The sequence below is a fragment of the Notolabrus celidotus genome, chromosome 6 (assembly GCF_009762535.1).
Source record: "Notolabrus celidotus isolate fNotCel1 chromosome 6, fNotCel1.pri, whole genome shotgun sequence".
NCBI lineage: Eukaryota > Metazoa > Chordata > Actinopteri > Labriformes > Labridae > Notolabrus > Notolabrus celidotus.
The window spans coordinates 35,325,439-35,331,438 of NC_048277.1; the positions used below are offsets into that span (position 1 = coordinate 35,325,439).

The 6,000-nt window shown below is 43.9% G+C and overlaps 1 protein-coding gene across 1 annotated transcript in view; it reads right to left on the bottom strand.

The window, feature by feature from the left end:
• The window catches only part of LOC117813763 (transcription factor SOX-6-like), a 43,865-nt gene extending 41,744 nt beyond the window's left edge, over positions 1-2,121 (bottom strand). Inside the window, exon 1 of the mRNA XM_034684792.1 lies at positions 2,056-2,121. The gene's annotated coding sequence lies outside the window, so the exon portion shown is untranslated. The remainder of the gene's footprint in view (positions 1-2,055) is intronic.
• Positions 2,122-6,000: the final 3,879 nt, after the last annotated feature.

Sequence of the window (6,000 nt, forward strand, 5' to 3'; positions counted from 1 at the left end):
AACAGCCGCTCTCCAGCAGTGTGTTGAAGAATGCAAAAAAAGGTGAGGAAGCACATTGTTTGGAGAGAATAGGATCGCCCGTGATCTGAAGACCAGGTGGCGTCTCCTGTAGCCCCGAGCACAACAGCTGAGATTGACCCTGACCTCTGACCTCAGCGACCCATGACAGTTAAAACAGGAAGCAATTATCCTGACTGTCAGCGAGTTTGGTGGCATCCCTCAACAGGAGTCGCTGCAGATAACAGTTGTCACCAGAGCACACATGCAGATACATGCATGCTGGGTTTCTATCCCACACTATGCCACCAGTTTTGAGAGCTTAGTGTAAACCTACAGCCATAAGGAGCCTTTCAGACTTGGTTTTTGTCCTTAAAAGACATTCTTAAATGCACCAAAGGACCCTTGATTCATTTCTAAAATTCCTCAGAGCATGGCAGCCTGGTGTCCCGTTTCAGGCCTTATGCTAAGCTAGGCTAATTAGGTCCTAAATCAGCTCCATACTTTAAGATTTGGTATATCTGTGTATGTTAAATACCATGAAATAATAGTTAATTTCATTGTAATTTGACACTTTAAATAAAACATGAATTGACTGATTCATTGAAAATTAAAGGAGCATCTTTGTGGCTAATTTAAAGCTCCTGTGAGGAGTTTTTAGTTGATCATGTGACAGACTAAAAACAATCCTGAAGCCTCTGTATGAAGTACAAAGCAAACAAAACCATCAGCACAAAAACTGTTCCTATATAGTCACCTGACTGGTCTTGCAATTTGAGATTTTTGGTTCATAATCGAATGCATGTGCAGGATAAAATCAACAGAGAGAAGAGATACTGCTTTGGCCACAGGGGGCGCCAAAATCAACACAAACCAACCTTTATTATTATTAAGGATGTGGACGTTTAGTCGAACAAAAAAATGAAACATCGTCACACTTGCTAGTCGACACTATAATAACTAGCTGGTTGAAGAAAGTATAATTTTTATGATTGTTGGCCCCACCATATGTGTGTCTACATCCTTGTTTTGACATAAATGGCCTCATCAAATATTTGAAAAGTCTTTCCTTTGAAGTAAAACTTTTTTTGCATCCATCTGACATCACTGTGAGAATGATGCAGGTGCACAGGGATCTACAAAATCAACTAAAAAAGCTGGAGTATGCATGCCAGGCCACTAGTTGTCAGTAAAACGTAATGAAACCAGCCTGTTCCTGTCCACATACTGCCAACATAGACTGTGTAAATAATTGTAGTATCCGTGATGTCACCCATCTGTTTCTGATACGCTCTTTTGAAGCCGACTGGCGGCGGCAGCCATATTGGAAATGTTGAACTCAACATAACTGATGTTAAGGAAGTGTGAGGTTAAGAGGCGGGCTTTGAGCCTCCTAGCCAACAGCTACAGTGTTCCCGCCTGACAATCAAGTCAGCTGTGCCTCTCATAATGGAAAACTCGTAATATCTTAGAAACTGCCACGTTATGAAAAAATTCACACCCCCGTACAGTGTGTGCCGATCGAGAAATGAGCTATCCAGACTACACTCGTTTTTTGAACCAGGCTGTAAACATGTTTATTTCTGCTGTAAAGATCGGCTTTTTTGAATTTGTGTGTATGTGGTTTCTGGTACTTCCAGAGCCAGCCTCTAGTGGACACTCGAGGAACTGCAGCAGAGGTTGCTGCTTAGGGTTCACAAAGAGCCACAAAATCAACTGAGAAAGCTGGAGTATGCATGTCAGGCCACTAGTTGGCGGTATAACGTAATGAAACCGGCCTGTTCCTGTCCGCAAGTTGCCAATTTACACTGCAACAGACAGGGTTCCGGAATTCTAAAACATTCCATTCCGGAACCCTGCTTCAAAAGTTCTCAAGGTTTATTCTGAGCGCTTTCTTACGTTCAAATACAGCTTTTTAAATTACCTTCTTTAACATCTTGTTTTGTTTCTTCATAAAGTGCAGAGTAAAATTGTCATCTATACTTCATCAGTATATCAAACACCGAAGATTCATCACGACTCAAAAATCCCAGAGTTTAAAGGTCGCCGTTCTCTTACCTCACTGCAACATTTTCCCCACTCTACTCCAATTTTTTGATCCTGCCAGTTCTCCGTGTACTACACCTCCCTCCACTGCCAAGTCCTTCACTTGGCCTCTCCTGTGCATGAGCGTGTGTGTGTGTGTGTGTGTCGTGCTTTCACTGAAGCTACGTCACCACGGTTAATACTTCTGAACAAAATGGTCGTGTGAGAGGCGGGAGCAATGAGGACGATACTGAAGACAAAACGGAGAGCAACCTTAAATCTCCTTTATTCCCTCCTCATGGATATCTAAATGAATAAACATGCGTCAAGTTATGCAACACATTTAAGGGTTTAGTATTTAAGCATGCCCCTTTTTATTACTCTGCTTCATCAGATCCACATTTTAAGTCTTAATTCCTCAAAGTAAATTGTTTAGGGATCCATAACCAGCTGGGAAAATCTCACAACAATGATTGTCGGCCCTCAGCTGTTCATGCAACTCCCACAGGTGCTGCAGTGGAGAAGACCCCGAGGCAACAGTTGACAACCAGTTGCAATGGCCACCCTAAGTGTGTGCGTCTGTGCAGTGGCCTCCATGTGAAGCAGGGTGTTCCTGAAAAGGAGCATGCACCCCACTGGAGCACCCTTCCCTTCCATAAATCAAAAGGTTAAAAATATAGATCCTTCCTCACTCTGCCTCCTCATCGAGCCCGTGCATTACCTCATGAGAGGAGGATCTGCCTAAAGCCGCAGCGGTCGCGCAACAGACAAAAGCGCTCATCTCCAGGAAGCCGCTGCCGCTGCCTGTGGTTTCAGAGAGAGGAGAAGAGAAGGGAAAATGTGACTCAGCCCCACGGCTCCTTTCTTCTCCCTGCCGACTTAGGGATAAACGGAGGGATAAAGCACAGGGGGAGATAATATTTAGAGCAGGCCCCATTTCAAGGGCAATAGAAGAGAGAAAGTGGGGTATGAGCTTGGGTGGTTTGGGAGGTAGCCACGAGGGCCGCTCTATACTGCTGCTGGCAGAGGGCCTTGCACCGGGGATTAATGTGTAAGTGGGGAGGAACCGCTGCTGGCCCGGCCCTGCCTTTAACTCCCGGACCACTGCAGCTCCACGAGCCTCTTCAAAGCAAACCAGATGGGCCTCAGACGGGGATGTTGATGAGGCATGAGTGTGCAAAACACAAACATGCATGCAAGCACAAACACAAATAAATTGACACAGACACAAACTGGGAAAACACATAACACACAAACATATGTACTCGCTGCAGATGTGCCGGGCGAGTTAGCACGCATGAGCGGGTGTGCTGAGTTGGAGCGCGGCCACGACAGACCGCTGAAGTTCACTTCTTTTCCCCCCCCGCTACTAAATGGAGCTCCTAACCACAAACCTGCATTCTGTCCACTCCAGACCAAAGTGGACTTTTCATACGTGTGGATAAATCAGATCAATTAACTAAACGTCGGATGCTCAGGGGGACATAACAGCATAGCAGCCTCATGCACCGTTTCTGGCCTTATGCTAAGCTAGGCTAACAAAGTCCTTAATCAGCTCCATCTTTTAAGGTTTGGTATAACTGTGTATGTATGATTTTTGGCCTTTTTGCCTTTATTTGATAGGACAGCTGAAGAGAGACAGGAAATGTGGGGAGTGGAGAGCGGCGGAAGACATGCAGGAAATGGTCTACACCAGTGACTCCAGGACTATAGCCTCTGTACGTGGGGCGCTTAGACCGTTAGGCCACCGGCGCCCCATTACAGTTATTTTCAATGTGATTTGACACTCTTTAAAGGTGCTGTGAGGAACTCTTGTTTTGTATTGATTCTGACACCCCTTGTAGACAAAGCGATACCTCTTATCTCTTGTCCTATAAATGCAAAAGTAGTGTTTTCAACAAAAGCCTCATCCTGTTGTGTTCAAAAGTCAACTTTATCAGGCAATGTGATTATTTTCCATGAAAACAGTCACAGAAAGGCTGTTTCTGAAGCAAGATATCTATCATCTGGTCTGGCACCTACCCCCCCAGGGCGGTTTCAGGCATTAAAAATTACAACAGAGAAGGTGTCAGTGTTGCTGCTGATGGACTTGTTTGCTATTGAAGGTTATAAAGAGGCATCAGTATCATTTTCAGTCTGTTTCTCAACCAGTTCAAAACTCCTCACAGGGCCTTTAAATAAAACATGAATTGACTGATTGATTGAAAATTAACAGAGTATCTTGGATGCTAATTTAAAGCTCCTATGAGGAGTTTTTAGTGGATACTAAAATCAATCCTGAAGCCTCCTTATGAAGTGCAAAGCAAACGAAACCATTAGCACAAAAAACATTCCTATAGTCACCTGACTGGTCTTGCAATTTGAGATTTTCAAGTCATAATCGGATACATGTGCAGGATAAAATCAATAGAGAGAAGAAATACTGCTTTGGCCACAGGGGGCGCCAAAATCAACACAAACCAACCATTATTTCAATACAGGATGTGGACGTTTAGTCGAATAAAAAATGAAACATTGTCACATTTGCTAGCCATCACTATAATTACTAGCGGGTTGAAGAAAGTATAATTTGTTATGGTTGTTAGCCCCATCATATTTGTGTCTACGGCCTTCTTTTGACATGAATGGCCCCGTCAAATATTTGAAAGGTCTTTCCTTTGAATTTAAATAAAATGTTTGCATCTATCCAACTTTATTAGACCTTTATTTTACCAGGTAAAAATGTTTGAGAACCAGTTCTCATTTACAAACATGACCTGACCAAGAGGCGCCAACTGGAACACATACACACACACACATATAAACATAAATAGAACAAAAGTGGACAAGTGACAAGCAATGTGCGCAAGGTGCAAAAAAGCATGTGTGTACAAAAGTATGCATGTAAGTAAAGTCTGAAGTGATCAGCAGGAGCAACAGTCGACTAAAATCTGTTGAAGTTTTAGCTTGAAGGTTGTTAACCTACAAAGCCCTTAAAAATCAGGCACCCTTGTATCTTAAAGAGCTCATAGTGCCCTGTTACCCCTCTAGAACAATACGCTCCCAACATGCAGGCTTGCTAGTTGTACCTAAAATCTCTTAAAGTAGTATGGGAGGTAGAACCTTCAGTTATCAGGCCCCTCTCCTTTGGAATCATCTACCAGTCAGGGTCTGGGAGGCAGACACCCTCTCTACTTTTAAGAGTAGGCTTCAAACTTTCCTTTTTGATAAAGCTTATAGTTCGAGCTGGATCAGGCTTGGACCAGCTTTTGTTATGCTGCTATAGGCCTAGACTGCCGGGGGAACTGGCGCACTAACACACTGGGATCCTATCTCACCCCCTTCCCCCCAACCCCCATCACTTACTTTAACTCTGCCTGTCCCATTAAAGTTACTAACCATAGACCTTTCTGGAGTCCCTGAGCTCCCTTGTCTCGTAGGTTCCTTTGAGCTGCCGCAGACGTCCTCCTGATACGGACGATCTGGACTCCAGGGGCAACAGCTTCTACGACTCGTCTCATCACTATCACCTCTCTCTCTTACTCCCCTCTATCTGTCTTTCCAGACCCAACTCAGTCAAGGCATGATGTCTGTCTAACATGAGTCTGGTCCTGCTGGAGGTTTCTGCCTGTTAAAGGAAGTTTTTCCTCACCACTGTAACTAGCTAAATACTGCGATGTGCAATGCTCATGATGGATTAAGGTGGGGTCAGACTGAGTCTTACCCTGTCTTGAAGTTGGGTCTCTGTTCATAATTTGACATAGAGTGGTCTAGACCTGCTCTGTTTGTGAAAGTGTCTTGAGATAACGTTTGTTGTGATTTGGCGCTATACAAATAAAGATTGATTGATTGATAGTGGAGTCAAGGTTGAGAGTTTGAGGGTGTTTTGTAAGTTGTTCCAGTCGTTAGTTGCTGCAAAACGAAAGGAATTACGTCCGAAAAGAGTAGAAGTACCGGGGATGATGAACTTGATGTATTCACTGGATCTATGAGGCTTGG